The sequence below is a fragment of the Podarcis erhardii genome, assembly GCF_964252035.2.
Source record: "Podarcis erhardii genome assembly, chromosome: 6".
Taxonomy (NCBI): Eukaryota; Metazoa; Chordata; class Lepidosauria; order Squamata; family Lacertidae; genus Podarcis; species Podarcis erhardii.
The window spans coordinates 29,952,234-29,971,212 of record NC_138510.1 but is presented as its reverse complement, the minus strand read 5'-3'; positions in this window follow the sequence as shown (position 1 = coordinate 29,971,212).

The following is an 18,979-nucleotide window of genomic DNA, read 5'->3' as shown; positions in this document are numbered from 1 at the left end:
GTCTTCCCTCTGGATTACAAATGTAAGGCGGTTTAATAAAATCAACTTTGCATTTCTAGAATGTACATCTCTATAACATCAGTGACTTTCTACTTCTCAAATATAGATCCATCCTGTTAACAGCTTCATCAAGAGCTGTATGAAACAAATCATACAGTTTAGGTGCATGTAGTCTAGTCTTAAGGGATGTGCTATATATCTTTAGCTACTGTAAACATAGACTATCCAAATGCAATTCCAACCCTTTGATCTTTGTTGCAGGAAGGTGTTAGGCTGTGGCAGGCATACTTGCCTGCTGTTAGAGATGCTCTGTTCTTGCAGCTATGGAAAGCATGGTGCATGGAGCACTTCTGCTGCAGAGTTTTTACCTGTGTTAGCCAACCTACAGCTCCATAGCAAGGCTTTATGGGGCAAGGGCAAATTACAGCTGACAAGGAATATGCTGTATCCTAAGCTACTCCATTCCCCTGAGATGGGCCTAATTTGGGTGCCTCAGCTCTGCCAGCATGGAATTGGCACAGCAAAATACACCAGCACACACACCGGCAATACATGTGCTATGCCCTAGCAGGCCTTTGGGTGTGGTGATCAATCTGCTGGTCCTATTGGGGGTTAGTATTGCTCAGGGACGCGGGTGGCGCTGTGGGTTAAACCACAGAGCCTAGGACTTGCCGATCACAGAGTCCGCGGTTCAAATCCCCGCGACGGGGTGAGCTTCCGTTGCTCAGTCCCTGCTCCTGCCAACGTAGCAGTTCAAAACCACGTCAAAGTGCAAGTAGATAAATAGGTACCGCTCCAGTGGGAAGGTAAACGGCGTTTCCATGCGCTACTCTGGTTCAGCAGAAGCAGCTTTGTCATGCTGGCCACATGTACGCTGGCTCCCTCGGCCAATAAAGCAAGATGAGCGCCGCAACCCCAGACTGGACCTAATGGTCAGGGGTCTCTTTACCTTTACCTATTGCTCAGTTACTTGCATTTGTAGTCTCTCCCCACCCCCGGTCTCTTACATCCTCAGCAAAGCAACAGATGAATCATATGGTATACAGGGGCGCAATATTAATACAATACAATGCTTAAAACAGTAAAATAAAAATGGAAGACTACCACAACCTACCAGTGTATATTTAGATGTGAGTCTCACACAGAAGGGTATAGAAGCAGAATCAGCACAGAGAGAGAGAGAGAGAGAGAGAGAAGAACATGCTGATTCTTAATATTTCTTGCAATATTTTATAATAACTCAAGGGCTGCCTCTCCGCATATGAACTGATGCGGACCCTCTGACCATCCTCTGAGGCCCTTCTTCACATGTCTCCTCCATGAGAGGTCCAGAGGATGACAACGCAAGAAGGGGCCTTTTCTGCAGTCGCTCCCTGTTTGTAGAATGCTCTCCCCAGGAAAGCTTGCCTAACGCATTTGTTACATATCTTTAGGTGCCAGACAAAAACATTCCTCTTCTCCCAGGCCTTTGGCTATTTAAACAATCTATGGCCTTTTAAAATGGGGTGGTTATGGTTTTTGTTTGTTACTTTGCTATGTATTTTTGTGTTTTATATTGTAAACCGCCCTGTGATCCTTGAATGAAGGCAGTATAGAAATTTAATTAATAATAATAATTAGATACTCACAAAATCATTCTCCTAAACATGCTCTCTGTTTACAATGCCTTTGTCAGGAAAGTATTATTCTTGGTTTGATGCTCATATTTGAGAGTCTCCTTTCTTACTCTGAAATTTGATGGCTGTTCAGAATAGATCATATAGTTGTGGCACTGTATATGCTCTTCCAAGCATTTTATTTCTCTGCCTCTCCACTTTTCAGAATTTGATTTATCTTACTTTACCAGACCTGGTTGGTAATCGGGAATTTTAGCCTTCAGAGTAATCACTGATGTTTATTTGTTGATGGTTTGTGTAATGCTTAAGCTTTAAAATTTCACATGAGATACGCAGTGGGATGATCCATGTACATATCTGCATTTCAGCCTCGGCCATTCACAAATCAATGGAATACTTAACTGAGCCACAGAAATGAAATTCCTGTATTTGAACACTGGGTGGCAACCTTACACCATTCCATGTAAAATGTGTACTTCCTTAGGAAATCGATAAATTTTGAAAGCTTATATATTATTATTTTCTTTTTATGTTCCTGTAGTTCCTCAGTATAGGTAGTTTAGGGGAACTAGTTATACAGGGCCAGTCAGGTTATTTGCTGTTGTATATTAATCTACCTTAAGTGGAGTATTTTTTATCAAGGAATATAGGTAAAGGACCCCTGGACAGACCCCTGCCTCCAGTCAAAGGCAGCTATGGGGTTTCAGCGCTCATCTTGCTTTCGGGCCGAGGGAGACGGTGTTTGTCCACAGATAGTTTTCCGGGTCATGTGGCCAGCATGACTAAACCGCTTCTGGCGCAACGAAAAACCATGATGGAAACCAGAGCACACGGAAATGCTCTGGAATATAATGTGTGACTAGCGGCATGTGTAATTTATAGATCTGTTGAATCCTCTGCCGCACTTGTACAACTGCCTGCCATGATCTGCACTGCACTGTGAGCTAGTACCAATGGGCAACCGACTCACATGATCTTTGCTATTGATATGTGCTTATGTCCTATGCAAGAAATAGTGTTGACAGTGGAGTCTTAAATTCTCCCGATTGCACATTTTCAATCTGTTCTGCAGTAGTTAGGCGTGTAGGAAGCTGCCTTATTGCCAAGTCAGACTGTTAGTTCATCTGACGCAGTATAGTCTTACAGTGACTGACAATGGCTCTCCATGGTTTGACAAGGAGTCTCTCCCAGTCTTATATAGAAATGCCAGGGGTCAAACTTCGGACCTTCTGCATACAAAACGGTTGCATCTACCACTGAGCTGCATCCCTTCCCTTGGTTGCCCTGATCAAATGACCTTTACTGGAAGATGGGCTGGAGTGCAACCTTGCTGGTTCTTGATCTTCCTGTACCAGTAGGCTCTGGACCGGGCACTGGAGGCACTGCACTATGGTGGTTCTGCTCTTATTTACAACATCAATAGCAGAGAGAATTGGGAAGCTCCTCAGTCCACTGCCACTTGTCCTGTAGGATACCATATTGTTGTTAATGCTGTTTGATATCTTTATGAAGCCACTGGGAGTAATTGGGGTTTTGGAATGCAGTGTCGTCAGCACGACACCAAACTTCTCTCTTCCATCTGAATCAGGAGAGGCTGTTTAGGAGCTCAACCAGTGTCTAGAGGCAAGAATGGGCCAGATGAAAGGCAGTAACTGCTAAGATGAAGGTATTCTTGGGGAGCATTTCCTGGGTCCATGGAGTTTAGTTACAGTCAAACCTTGGTTCCTGAATGCCTCCGTTTTGAAACGTTTCAGCTTCTGCATGCCAAAAACCTGGAAGTAACTGCTCCGGTTTTTGAACGATTTTCAGAAGTGGAACATGCTACATGGCTTCCATTTTGAGTTTCCCTATTGTATTGAGGCTTCCGCTTTCAGTTTTCGGTTGTCGAACGTTTTGGAAGTCAAATGGCCTTCCTTAACGGATTACATTCGACAACCAAGGTTTGACAATACTGGTCTGTTCTGGATGGTGTTACCCTTCTCTTGAAGGTCATAGCTTGGGAATGCTCTTGAAGCTTTAGTGACACTCCTTGTCTGTGCCCAGCTACAGCTGATTCATAAGCTATTCTCCTTCTATGACTGGGATAGCTTAGCTATGGTACTATGTACTGTCATGTATAGGCTGTGAAACTCCTTGCTTTCCTCTGCAAATAGCAGCTTCACAAATTCTGCCCTTTACTGAGTTAGACTACAGGTCCATCTAGCTTACTATTGTCCCTGGTGATGGCTTTCCAGAGTTTCAGTTGGTTCAGCCATACCTGGATATGCTGTGGATTGAACCCAGGACTGTCTGATAGCAAAACATTTGGTCTATCAATGAGCACTGAGGCTACTCCTCAAAGTCATACACCTCGCTTGATTACTTGAAGCTGTTTGTGTGAACCAACTCCGATGAAAAGCATTATGTTTAGAAGGATCTGAGAAGATCTGGCTTAATAGTGAAATATTTTCAAACTACTACGTTGGTGTTATACGTATGACCTTCATCATTCACACATGCAAGTTGGTGCTCTGCTCCTGAAATCATAAACATGCATGGGTGAGCCACCCCTCCATTTTTGGCCCAGACACCTGTATCCAACAGACTGTTATCCTCCTCCATGTTAGATTTCTTGCTCATCAACTCCCACTGAAGCTGGTTTATTTAATGGATTTTGCTACAGCCTACTAAAATAGGGTCTGGTCCCTGTTGGGAAGTTTCAGAGGTTGGCATGATACAGATGGAATCTGAATGTGCATGCCATGTAGTAACTCACATCCTTGCTGCAGTACCAAAATGAGAATACGGTAAGCCCACGCCTAAAGCCAAAATTGTGTATAGTCAAAACACATTGGGTGCAATGTTGGGCAGGTATTTTTTCCCTTTCTGCCCCCCTCTTTAATTTTTGTTGCCTGGTGCGTAAAGCAGAATGTGCACGAGTTAAATGTGTGCAGGTTGTGGGCTTACTGTAATGACAAGCACATGTGCAGTATTGATAAACCACCTGTAGATGCCACTCGTGTCCTGGCTGTATATCAGCATCCTTCACTTTAGCAGTGGGATTCTGTCTTGTGTACACTGCTGTACATTCCCAGCAGTACAGGGTAGCGTTGTGTTATTGCAAGAGTCAGGTAATTATAGGAACAGTGATGTGAAAGCAAGGCTTCTGTCAGCAGAAAGTTCATCCCTACAATATTGTAGCCTTTGGGGGGTATGTTTTCTCTTTTAACAGTAAGTAGAGCGCTGTTGAAAAGCAATTAACTTAGACTTTAATGGCATAAAATTCTCATTGACTGCAGTGGAATTTGGTCCCCATAAGCATTTTGACAGACGAGATAGGTGCAGAAGAGGTTTCAGGTTCATTCACGCAACCTCTCCATGTGAAATCTTAAATAAATAAAATAAAAAATAAAAAACCACCAGCCTGGATTGTGCATAGCACATGGCGGCAAGCAGGAGGCTTGCTCACACATTACGCTGAACACATGGACAACCTTGCATGTGCAAGTGTCTGTGGGAAAGAGTGTAGACTTGTTGATTTGTACAACTCAATCACTGTGTACACCGACTATGCACTTGTTGAATTTACATGTGAATAAATGTAGGACTGTACAGCTCAACTATCTGTGTGCACAGATCGTACACTTGTTAAATGAACTGCATGCACAAATAAGGATTTCTCATGCAGCTGTGCAAGTTACATGAGGAAGAGTTGTAGTGGTCTGTTAGGCTGAATTAATGTGCTCACAGTGAACAATTCAGAATAATCTCTCTTGGACAACAGGCTGATTAAAGGAGGACAAAAGGAGGACATAATCAATGTCCATATCTGGCAATGAGTGGAAATGGAGAAGGGAGAGCCATGAGTGAAGCAGATAAAGACAAATGAATGTCAGCTCCGACAGTAATTCCCATTTCCCTTTGGCTCATTCAGATTTCAGATTTGGTGATTAGCATTCCCTCCCCTCGTTGAACTTGTTTTTGCCCAATGGTAATTTATAGATGATAAGTCCTGGACATGGGGTTGTGTCGCTTACTTTGCAGGCAATGCCTGGAGATGCTGAATAGCACCTCCTTTTGCAGGCTGCTTTCCGGTGGCCAACCTTTGGTGCTAACCTGTCCTTGCTTTTGTGCTGTAAGCTGCATGTTGAATAATAATGATAATGATAATAACTTATTATTTATACCCTGCCCATCTGGATGGGCTTCCCCAACTACTCTGGGCGGCTTTCAAATATTAAAATGCAGTAATGCATCAAACATTAAAAGCTTCCCTAAACAGGGCTGCCTTTAGATGTCTTCTAAAAGTCTGGTAGTTGTTGTTCTCTTTGACATCTGGTGGGAGGGCGTTCCACAGGGCAGGTGCCACTACAAAGAAGGCCTTCTGCCTGGTTCCCTGTAACTTGGCTTCTCACAGTGAGGGAACCGCCAGAAGACCCTTGGTGCTGGACCTCAGTGTCCGGGTAGAAGGGGGTGGGGGTGGAGACGCTCCTTCAGGTATACTTGGCTGAGGTCGTTTAGAGCTTGAAAGGTCAGCACCAACACTTTGAATTGTGCTCAGAAACATACTGGGAGCCAATGTAGGTCTTTCAAGACCGGTGTTATGTGGTCTCGGCGGCCACCCCCAGTCACCAGTCTAGCTGCCGCGTTCTGGATTAGTTGTAGTTTCTGGGTCATCTTCAAAGGTAGCCCCACATAGAGTGCATTGCAGTAATCCAAGTGAGAGATAACTAGAGCATGCACCACTCTGGCGGGACAGTCCGCAGGCAGGTGGGGTCTCAGCCTGCCTACCAGATGGAGCTGGTAAAGAGCTGCCCTAGACACAGAATTGACCTGCACCTCTATGGACAGCTGTGAGTCCAAAATGACTCCCAGGCTGTGCGCCTGACTTTCCACAGTCTGTGGGAGGAAAGAGAGCACTTATTTTGGAAGGGTTCAGTAAGATGTTAGATCACAATCAAGCAGGGATTCAGAAGCTGTGGACTAGCTGACCGTTGGGGTCCCTCTCAACTGTTCATTTCTATGATTCTATAAGTACGAGTGACTGCAGCATCTTAAATCCCATTTTGCTCTATAATATCCATACAGAAGCCACTATTTATGCCACCCATAGCACATTACGGCTCAACTGGGGTGGTGGCAGTGCAGAAGCAAAAGAGAGCAGGGCTGCTGCACCTTTTGGAGTTGCGCAGAAGAAGGCATTTCTGCTGGTACACCTCACATTAAGGCAGAGAAGGGCTGTAGCTTAGTGGTAAGACATATCCTTTGCATGCAAAAGGCCACAGGTTCAATTCCCGGTGACTCCAGGTACAATTGTGAGCATCCACCCTGCTATTTTCTTTGCACATTTCTACATGTGTCACTGCACCTAAGTATGTCATTTTAGCAGCATAGCCATTTTAAATTTTGCATTTAAAATACTTCTTTTAAGTGGTGTAGCGCACTTTAAAAAAAAAAGGTGGAAAAGCATTTTAGCACAAATTTAAAAATTGTTTCCAGAACCCCGCACCTCTAAAATTGTGCTGAAATGAAGAGGCATTAGGCTGAACTGCCTGAAACATCACTGTGCATGTCAAAACCTTGCCTCTTCAAGAAGGCAGTAGTGCTCAGGCGATCTTTGCCTGTGGAGAATCCTTTCTGTACCCCAAACCCATTCAGACGTCTCAAGGATATGGAAGAACCACAGGGGAAACACAGGCCAGCAATAATTTGAGGATGATGTTATACAGATGCCCTCAGAAAGGGAGTAAACAAAGAGTGATAATCCCAGAGTAAATACCTGTAGGGATATCGCGGAGTGGGGAGTGGGGTCCGGAGGGAGCACACTTCCCCACCAGCAGGCAGCCACAGTCTGCCTGCACGCGTGACCTTGGGGTGCAGGGGCAAACCCCCCCGAGACAAGCCACAGCTGTCTTTACATCGTTCCACCTCTGCCTGACCTTTCGCCATCTCAGCAGTTTGCGGTGTCCTGTCTGTAACCCTTTTCCATGAGACCTTTTGTCTCCTACGTCATACACTGTGCAAGGGGAAAATGACGCTGTGGAACAGGTGCCAAAATAACTTTGCACCACCCCACGATTTCGGGACGGAAGATGTGTACAGGTCACAGCCCAAAAATGTATTTGCCTAGCTTGCATGTTTGTCTCAATAAAAGGAGGCTCCACAGGAATGGTGGTAGCTCGCTTGCTCGCTTCAGACCACCTGTGCACAGCTCACATCATGATCAACACCTGTCTTGGGCCTTCACTTCAATACCCAGTGTGTGAGCTCAGCCACCCTTACACTTTCATCTGGGTGGAATCCTATTAGTGGTACCGACTTGGAACGTTGCAGCATCTTATTTGGCAAGAGCCCACTCACTGAGGAGAGCTCCTGGCAATGTTTGCAACTGTAAAATATTTTCAATGTCTCTTCTAAAGCACATTAAATTTTCATAAATTGGAGGCTAATGTTTTAAACATGTCTCATTACAGGAGAGAAATTCGCCAGTCATCTCTGTTAATTAAAACCATTTTTCCCCTTCTCTCAAATTCAGAAAAGAGAGAAAAGCTTAAAGCAATGATGGGAAAGGCAAAGAGGGGTGCTAACCTGCCCCACTAGGAAACATTTTCAGCCAGTAGCAATTATTTCCAGTTTCTGGGACCAAGGTTTTGCAAAGCTTGTTTATCCAGTTTATCCATCTTGCCTTTTGACTAATCACCAGGGCAGCAGAAAGAATCTTGCTGCATTGGGTGAAGTTGAGATTTGTTTTGTTTGACCTCCCACTTAACTTCAATGGGACTTCTTTCAGATCTGCATATGAATTAAGCTGAATTAACAAATGCAAAGGATTGAACACAGCCATTTTGTTTCACAAGAGTCAGAACCCCTTATAATTATATGTATTTTACATACATAGGCTCCACACTATCTCCTTTCCCCTTCCTAGGTGGCTTACAATTATTATTATTATTTTTAAAAAAGCTTTCAAGATACAAAACAAAACTGAGTGAAACCGCAGCAAAAACAATGCCATAAAGCAAAGCATCAACTGTATTCTGATCTGCACGCGTGTCTATAAACAAATGAGCTTGCGTTTTGCCTGCGTGCTCATGGAACTAATTTGGGGAAACTGCTGGAAGTGATTGTGTTCCACAGGTGATATTGCAATGGATATGATCACTAGTTTAGAAACACCAGCATTGCCTTGCTTATTTGGGGGAAATTGGCAAGAACCAATGAATACCAATCTTAACAAATCTACAATGTTTATTTACACAAAATGGCGAATGGGGAGTAAATGGCCTTGCAGCTTGAAGCACCAACAAAGGAGGATAGTAAGATGGTTGGTTGTTACACATTGCACAGTATACCCAAACTCACATGGAACACAGTGGGTGCTATTCAGCCAATTTTTACTCAAAGCAAACCTATTGATGATGATGATGATGATGATGATATTTATACTCTGCCCATCTGGCTGGGTTTCCCCAGCCACTCGAGGCGGCTTACAGTATATATAAAAAATTGTAAAACATCAGACATTGAAAATTTCCCAATACAGGGCTGCCTTCAGATGTCTTCCAAAAGTCAGACAGTTGTTGATTTAGGTTGTTTAATGTAGGTTCATTCATTTCAGTGGGTCAGCTCTGAGAAAAGCTTACTTTGCCCAGGAGGACTCTCCTGTGTGAGTGGCTGGGGGCCCTGCTCCTTCCTGCCACTCACCATCTGGCCTGGGGCGGGGCCTGAAGCCTCACAGGGACTGCTGCGCTCTGCTGCCCAGGAGGACTCTCCTGTGTGAGTGTCTGAGGGCCCTGCTCCTTCCTGCCACTCACCATCTGGCCTGGGGCGGGGCCTGAAGCCTTACAAGGACTGCTGTGCTCTGCTGCCCAGGAGAACTCTCCTGTGTGAGTGTCTGGGGGCCCTGCTCCTTCCTGCCACTTGCCACCTGGCCCAGGGCAGGGCCTGATGGGCCTCACTAGGACAGTTGCTGTTACTGCTGGAGGGGTGCAGAGTGCTTTTAAAATGTTTTAAAAGTTTTCTTTTGAATTTTTTGTATGTGGGGTGGGGGTGGGGGGGATGGATGTTTATTGGACCTGGGAATTTGTTTGATTTTATGTTTTTGTAATTTTTACTGTTTTTTCTTTGTATTGTTTTATTGGTTCTTGGTTTTTTTTTGGTTTTTTTTAAGGTGTTATTTTGTTCGTAAGGGGAGGGGTCAGGGCTCCCGGGGAGTAGGTCCCAGCCAACAAAATGGCTGGGGCATGTTCCACGGGGGGGGGGGGATGCACTGGGACAACCGATCTCAGTGATCACAGGTAGGAGGAGGAGTTACGCTAAGACCAGACCATGTCATTACAGAGGAGGCAGGTTTAGTCGTTGTCTGAGGACTATCCCTGCCTCCGGGTCTGGTCCTGATCGGATGGATACTAGAATCAGCAAGGGATACCCACATGACCTGAAGGTGCTGCTGTGCAATGCCAGGTCAATGATTCATAAGACCACTGCCATCCATGACTTGATCATGGATGGAGGACTTGACCTGGCATGTGTAACAGAGACTTGGTTGGATGAAGCAGATGGGCCTGTCCTTGCTGCTGCTTGTCCACCAGGTTTCTCTTATGCACAGCAACCCAGGTCATGTGGGCGGGTAGGGGGGGTTGCAGTGATTTTAGGAAGTCATTAGTTTGCACCAGGCGTCCTATTGGGAAGACTCAGTTTTCCGAGTGCATGTTCTGGAAGTTGGGCAATAGGGGCAGTACAGGATTCCTTTTGGTGTACCGACCTCCCCGCTGCACCAAGGATTCCCTGCCCGTTAGAGCTCAACGTCGAGCCTACCAAGTGGCGGTAGCGACGGCGAAGAAGACTTTATTCGCCGCCTCTATTGCATTTGCAGAAAACAGCAGCAGGAGACATTTTCAGGTGGTTCACAATTTATACAGTGGTTCCGCTCCTTCCTCCTGGGCCGTGTTCAGAAAGTGGTGGGGGGGGGATGAGTGTTCAGACCCCTGGGCTCTCACTTGTGGGGTGCCTCAGGGTTCTGTCCTCTCCCCCATGCTTTTCAACATTTACATGCAGCCACTGGGAGAGATCATCAGGAGGTTTGGGCTGGGTGTTCATCAGTATGCGGATGATACCCAGCTCTACCTCTCTTTTAAATCAGAACCGGTGAAGGTCCTGTGTGAGTGTCTGGAGGCGGTTGGAGGATGGATGGCGGCTAACAGATTGAGGTTGAATCCTGACAAGACAGAAGTACTGTTTTTGGGGGACAGGAGGCGGGCAGGTGTGGAGGATTCCCTGGTCCTGAATGGGGTAACTGTGCCCCTGAAGGACCAGGTGTGCAGCCTGGGAGTCATTTTGGACTCACAGCTGTCCATGGAGGCACAGGTCAAATCTGTATCCAGGGCAGCTGTTTACCAGCTCCATCTGGTACGTAGGCTGAGACCCTATCTGCCTGCAGACTGTCTCGCCAGAGTGGTGCATGCTCTGGTTATCTTCCGCTTGGACTACTGCAATGCGCTCTACGTGGGGCTACCTTTGAAGGTGACTCGGAAACTACAACTAATCCAGAATGCGGCAGCTAGACTGGTGACTGGGAGCGGCCGCCGAGACCATATAACACCGGTCTTGAAAGACCTACATTGGCTCCCAGTACGTTTCCGAGCACAATTCAAAGTGTTGGTGCTGACCTTTAAAGCCCTAAACAGCCTCGGTCCAGTATATCTGAAGGAGCGTCTCCTCCCCCATCGTTCTGCCCGGACACTGAGGTCCAGCTCCGAGGGCCTTCTGGCGGTTCCCTCACTGCGAGACGCCAAATTACAGGGAACCAGGCAGAGGGCCTTCTCGGTAGTGGCGCCCTCCCTGTGGAACGCCCTCCCATCAGATGTCAAAGCGATAAACAACTACCTGACATTCAGAAGACATTCAGGGAAGTTTTTAATATGTGACATTTTAGTATATTTTTCATCTTTGTTGGAAGCCGCCCAGAGTGGCTGGGGAAACCCAGCCAGATGGGCGGGGTACAAATAATAAATTATTATTATTATTATTATTATTATTATTATTATTATTATTATTACTTGAATGCCTCCCAATTCCCATCTGAGACAGATGGTCCAGAACAATAACTTTGTCAATGGTACTGAAAGCTCCTGACAGGTTGAGGATGAGCAAATAGGATTATACTCTCCCCATATAAGTGATCCAACACTGGCAACCAGGATAGGTTCATTGCCAAACCCAGAATAGAAGAAAGGCAGAAATGGATGTATATAATCAGGGTCACCCAAGATTGCCTAGAGTTTTAGAACACCTTGTACAGGATATAAGCGGGTAGAAAAATCTTTAGGGTCCCAGAAGAGTTTCTTCAGGAGTAATATCATTATCACCTCCTTCTAGATAGCCGTGTGCTGGTCCCGTGGGCTAACCAGTCCAAGGTCAAAGGTGCTGTATGGAGGCAGTCCATAAAAGTTGAAGCTGGATGTAGGGCAGGTAGTCGGGTGAGGTCAGGAGCGCCGGCAGGATAGCAGGACAGGGTTCAGGCAGGAACTGACAACCAACGAAGTTGCTCCCACAACTTGGGACTGAGGCTGGCTGGCTTTTATCTGCCCCGAGGCACAGGGCAGCCCGATCCTCAGGTGACTCGCCTCTCCTGGCCTGGAGGCAAGCACTCCTCCTGTGGGAACTTAGTTCCCCCCACCTCTTTGCCCTGAGCCTTTGCAGGGTTACGGAGGGTTACTGGACCCAGAGACAACCTCAGCTTCTGGGGCTGAGAGTGGAGCACCTGCAGGCAATGGGTCCTCCACCCTCTCAGGAGCCAGAGCAGACTCAGCTGGTGCCTGCACTGGAGGATCCAGCACAGGTGAGCGTGGGGGGTGCAGGGGGGGGCGGCCGCACCGGGCGCAACATCTGGGGGTTAGGGTTAGGGGGCGCAAATCCACGGGTTAGGGGGCGCAAATTACTTGTCTTGCCCCGGGTGCTGACAACCCACGCTACGCCACTGCAGGTGAGGACCCTTCAGGCTCATGCCCCAGCCCCGGCTCAGCTGGTTCTGGAGGCGGGGAATCCTGTGCAGGCTGGGATTCCTCAGGTTCAGCATCCGAATCCAAATCCCAGGCCATCACAAGTTGGGACTACTCAGTTTCATAATGCAGTATTAATCTCTTCCTGGATCCATCTAGCCATCCATTTCATGCTCAATATTTTCAGTCAGGTAGGCAAGCAGGCAAATAATAAAGCCATTCCTTTCCAAGCACCTTTTCTGCATCCTCAGGCTGCAATAACCGAAATTCATCCAAAGAAATATGACTTAGCTGTGGCTGTTCTGCCCACATGATGGCATGCAAGTCAAGACAGATTCAAGCAACTGTGTTGTCACAGTGCTTAGCAAACAATTCACAATGGGTTCACTGAAGTTTCCTTAAGATCAGCTGCATGCCCTCTTGAAAAAGGCCTGGAGCACTCAGAATAGCTTCACAGGAAGGCACTGCAATGTTGGAGGGGAAAGTATTTATTCTCTGCTTCCATGACTGCTTTATAATTGATTTGCGTTGAGTTGGTGAGGCCAACAGATAGCCTGGCAGGCAGGGGAATCTGCCCTGTAGTTTGGGAGGAGGAAAGAGGTAAGAGAGCTTAAAGTGGTGGATCAGTCATCAAGCTTGCAGGACCATGGACAGATCACTGAGGGCACGGAATGCATGGAAATGAAACCCAAGCTTCAAAGGGCACCTTGTATTCTTCCAAGACATTCCCCTCCCAGCCCCATGACTCAAGAGTTGTGATCCTTGGTCTGGAGCCTTTAAGGCACATCTTGGATACTGAGACATGGTTCCTTGGAGGGGAGTCTGGCTTGGGAGGAACTCTCTTTGTTTGACCTTGTTCAAGAGTTCTGCGTTCTAGAGATGCTGCTTCTCTGCTGGGAATGTGGAAGAGAAGAACTCAGCTGGATCCTTTCCTTCTGTGCCTAACTCCTGGTGGCAGTTTAGGACATTGTGACAAGAGTGGACCCTAAGAATCATAGAATTGTAGGGTTGGAAGGGACCCCGAGGGTCTTTTAGCCCAACCCCCTGCAATGCAGGAATCTCAGCTAAAGCATCCATGACAGATGACCATCCAACCTCTGCTTAAAAACCTCCAAGGAAGGAGAACCCACAACCTCCCAAGGGATTCAATTCCACTGTTGAACAGCTCTTATTGTCAGAAAGTTCTTCCTGATGTTTAGTCAGAATCTCCTTTCTTGTATCTTAAATCCATTGGTTCAAGTCCTGCCCTCCGGAGCAGAAGGAAACACGCTTGATCCCGTCTCTATGTGACAGCCCTTGAGATATTTGAAAATGGCTGTCATATCTCCTCTCAGCCACCTCTTTTCCATCTCACTCAATGGTTCCTCATAAAGCTTAGTTTCTAGATCCGTGATCATCTTGGTTGACCTCCTCTGCATGTCATTATCCTTCTTAAATTTGTATACCACCCTTTACCCACAGGTATTAAGTTGTGGCACCCAGAACTGGATACAATATTCCAGGTGTATATGAATTACCTTGTGTTTCTCTGTGTGCTTTCTCTTCAGTGTTATATTTTCATTTTTTTTAAAAAAAATCTCTGTATTCTCCTGGCTCCACATGTTATGTATGACAAATATTGCAATATTTATTATGGTAGGGTATTTGGGGGTAGGGCTTGCACTAGAATTATGCCTAGTTCATTGTAATATATAGTTCTATCTGTTATGCTAGGTTTCTACAAATACACAATGCAACCATTTTTCTCAAGAACAGGCTGAAGAGTTTATTTATAGTAAGGAACTGATTCATTGGTACTTCCTATCCAGTTGATTGGGAATGAGCTTTGCAACCTCAGTATATCTGATAAGATATAATGTACAGGATAAGACACCTCCATGTTCTACTGTTCTTGATTTATATTTGCATTTTCTGCAGGTATCTGTATCCATTGTCATTGTTCACTGGCAGCAGGTACAGAGCTTTGGATGGCAAAGACAAACCCTTTAGTTTCTGCTTTAAATTGACCTGCCTTTAGACTTTTCACTGATGAGGGTATGCCCACATCTCCATTGCTAAAGCTGTCCGGGTATCGCCAGTCATTGGTGTAGCTCTAAAGAGTTGATATGCAGTGATGGCTGCAATGCATCCCTAATTATTATCATTGTATGATTATCCAATTGTTGGGTAATCTTAGAAGGGGGCATGGCTATGAGGATTGTGGCTGTGACTGTCATAAAGGGACCCTGCAGTTCTGGATTTGCCACTACACAACTATTCCCAGTGCAGGGTTTTGGGATTCCCTGTTTCGGTGCTTTCTTTTATTGATACTGAGAGTGGATGGAATAATTCATCACTGAGTTTTTGAGAGGTGACAGTTTAATCAGCCTAGGCCACCGCCTGGAAAACTGGGTGATCAGATGCCTTATTGACTCTACCTTTTTCAAATCTCAGGGCAGATAGACTTTCCACTGAGAGATTTTCCTGATGATTTCTGAACTTCATCACGGATGTGCAGACTGATGAGCTAATTCAAGTCTTCATCAGACCACTTAATTATACCCATTGAGTAAGTCAGAGCTGGGACAACTCCAGTGTTAATTTCACTGGGCATTTCCCCCCTCCTTAGCTGTAAGCTAAATTTTCACCATTTTAAGAAATGTCTGCCTACGGAGATACTGGTAAGAGAATCTTAAACCTGAGTGGTCACTCTGATTGTTCCTACTGATACTGAAGTTCTTTTACATGGAATTGCTGGCAAGTACAAGGAGCAGATTAGAGTCTACCAGGTGTTCTGGAAGTTCTTCATATTTACAGAACAATCCTATGGAGAGGGAAAATCCATAGCAGAAGAAGTGCTAAATGCAAAGTGTCTCTGGGCTCCCTTTAGCAGGGCAAAAATGTTATGTGGGAATAACAGGGAACCAAGCAGAAGGCCTTCTCGGTAGTGGCGCCCTCCCTGTGGAACGCCCTCCCATCAGATGTCAAAGAGAACAAAAACTACCAGACTTTTAGAAGACATCTGAAGGCAGCCCTGTTTAGGGAAGCTTTTAATGTTTGATGTATTACAGTATTTTAATATTTTTTTGTAAGCCGCCCAGAGTGGCTGGGGAAGCCCAGCCAGATGGGCAGGGTATAAATAATAAATGATTATTAAATTATTATTAATATGTATGGATACTTTGTAACTTTTCTACCACTGTTTCTTATTGATCTGCCCATTCTTATCTTTGGGTGGGTTTTTTTTGGGGGGGGGGTATGTATTTGCCCTCCTATTGGTAACATATGCCAGTCTCAGACCTGGCAAATTCCCTCCCCCTTTTTTGTGTGAGTGGTGGTGGTGGTGGGGTGTTCCAGCAAAGGAAGAGGTCTGCAGCTAGTGGATCCAGAGCCTTGCCTGATCTGCCCCAACCTGCCTGTGGAATGACCCCCTTTTCCCCTCTCTGTGTTGGATCACTGATGGCAAAGGAGACGTTTCCCCCATTGCTCTGGGGAGGCATCCAGGAGCAGATCTCCCCTTTGATGAGAAAGAGAACGAGAGAGAAAGAGAAAGCGAGCGCTTGCTCCTTTATATCCTATGGCCCCTGGGATGTCCTCCTAGGGACCATGAGATCACACATTTTCTAAAAGGCCAAGTGACATTTTTATTACAGGGATGAAAATTGTTGTGGCTCCTATGAGCCTGTCAAGTCTAGTTGGAGATTCATCCAAACACCAGGTGTTTGTTTACTTTCCCATTAGATTTCCTATGCTATAAGAGCATCCTTAGAGGTCCTGCTCCATGTGTCATCTTTTCATTGAGTTAAATGATGCTCTGTTCAGGATATATTCCCTCCCCCCAGCCATAGTTATAAAACATGATTGGTCACCTCTTTGATGGCTGGAGCCTTGCTGCTGCTGTTGTTTTTAATGCTTCTTATGTAGATTTTTAATCCCCCCTCCCCAATATTACCTTTGTAATTGTCACGTTCTTCTCCATGCTATATTATATTATATTGCAACCAACAACAACCCAAACAAGCCATTGAGCTCAATTACCTTGAGCTCAATTGTATCAAAAGGCAGCAGAGAAATTCTGTCAATCAATAAGAAGAAACAGCATAGTGTTGCCAATAGAATGTTGGACGTGGAATAGGGAAGCAGCAAGCGAATGATCGGAAGCAGCAACCCTCCTTCCAAGCACTGACTTCTGTATGCAGGCCTCTGCTTTCCTCCTTTCTCGGCTGTGGCAAGACTGCTAGCATTTCTGTTATTCTCTGTAAGCTGCTACATTGGCTGGGAAGATGGAAGGATGGGTGTCATTTCCAGAGGGATCTCAGACTGGGATGCTTTGGGCAACCTGGGCAGAAATGAACAGGATCAGTTTTACTTTCTGGCTCCTCCTTCTTCACACTGGTAAGCCTTTTCCCTGCCCATAAGCCTGCTGAACTGAAAGCTGTTTGCAGTCACACAAGGACAGGTGTGTGTTTAAATTTTGCCTGCCCCCTGAGGGCAATGAGATAAATTTAATTGCCCTCATTGTGGAATCCCTTGCAGATGACTGCAATGACTGCAGACAGATAGACAGACAGGTTGTGTATCCATAAACGCCATGGTGCATCTGCTTTTGGTTTTCCCTCAATACCTTAGGTAAAAAAAAGGTAAACGACCCCTGGATGGTTAAGTCCAGTCAAAGGTGACTATGGGGTTGCAGCGCTCATCTCACTTCAGGCTGAGGGAGCTGGTGTTTGTCCACAGACAGCTTTCCGGGTCATGTGGCCAGCATGACTAAACCACTTCTGGTGCAACAGTGACGGAAGCCAGAGCGTGCGTACCCTGAGCTTTTCATCTGAGGCCCTTCTCTATGTTCCCCATCCCTGAGAGGTTCAGAGAGTGACAAGATGAGAATGAACCTTTTCTGTGATGGCTCCCCATCTGTGGAATGCTCTCCCCAGAGTGGCTTGCCTGGCACCATCATTAAAGGTCTTTAAGCAACAGGCTAAAACATTCCTCTTTACTCAGGCCTTTGGCCATGAAATAAACTATGGCCTGTTAAAACTATGGGTGGGGAGACTGTTGCTATGATTATTTTATTATGATACTGTATATTATGATGCTTTTTTATTACCTGAGATCTTTTGAAAAAGGGCAGTATATAAATGGGAATAGTAGTAGTAGTTGTAATAATAATAATAATAATAATAATAATAATAATAATAATAATAATAATAATGGCATCTGCTTGGCCAGTGTGATAACAGGATGCTGGACTAGATGGGCCATTGGCCTCATCCAGCTGAGCTCTTCTTCTCTGCTTAGCTTTGTAGAACATGTGACCAGACTCAGGGAAGAAGTCTGTAATTCACAAACACAATCAGCAAACATTTTCATGCACAGGGATTTAACTTGACTTCAGAGGGGCTTATTATAGGTAACTGACAGACTGTTACAAGTCAACGAGTCTGTTATTGTCTCAGGTATTTTAGAGCTCATCTGGGTAATGACTGGAGCTGTGCATGCAATAAAATGTCTGTTGCAAAGAAGTCTCCAAGGAGGATGAAAATTACCTTTGTCTTTCGGCCATTTGATTCACTAATTATCCAGAAGAAAAGTTTGGATTGTGTCTCAGCTTCCTAAATTATTATAAAGTCTGCTGGAGGAAGAACACCATGGAGGGAGAGGGCTGGAGGACTGCTCCAGAAGATAAGAGGAAAAGTTGTCAACTGCCTGCCTCGTTATAAACAGGTGTTTAAATGATTAGTTATCTGAAATTACTCTGTGCTTCAGAATGGAGGAAGGGGAGGATATAAAAACATTTAATAAATGAAAGCAAACAAGAACACTGCAGCAGATTTAATTCAGGCCCTGATGAAGAGTTAGTTTTGTGTCTGCTGCATCTCATTGGAGCTGCTGTAGAAGTACATGAAAGGGAGCAAGCAGTGGAACAAAAAGGGCGAATGAGATAATAGCAGTTAAAAATAAAACCAAGACACAGTGTTGCCACCTTTGGTCAGACAAAATAAAGGAAAAGTCAGGCAAAATATCAGTCCATCTAGCTCAGTTATGTCTACACTGGCAGTGGCTCCATAGGGTTTCAGGCAGGGAATCCCTCCCAGCCCCACCTGGAGATTCCAGGGATAGAATCTGGAACTTTCTGTGTGCCATGAAACTGTTCTACCACAGAGCTAAAGATGCAGGTGACACTGAGGTCTAAACCACTGAGCCTCTTGGGCTTGCCAAACAGAAGGTCAGTGGTTTGAATCTCTGTGACGAGGTGAGCTCCTGTTGCTCTGTCTCAGCTCCTGCCAACCTAGCAGTTCAAAAGCACACTAGTGCAATAGATAAATAGGTACTGCTGTGTTGGGAAGGTAAACATTGTTTCCATGCGCTCTGGTTTCCGTCACGGTGTTCTGTTGTGCCAGAAGT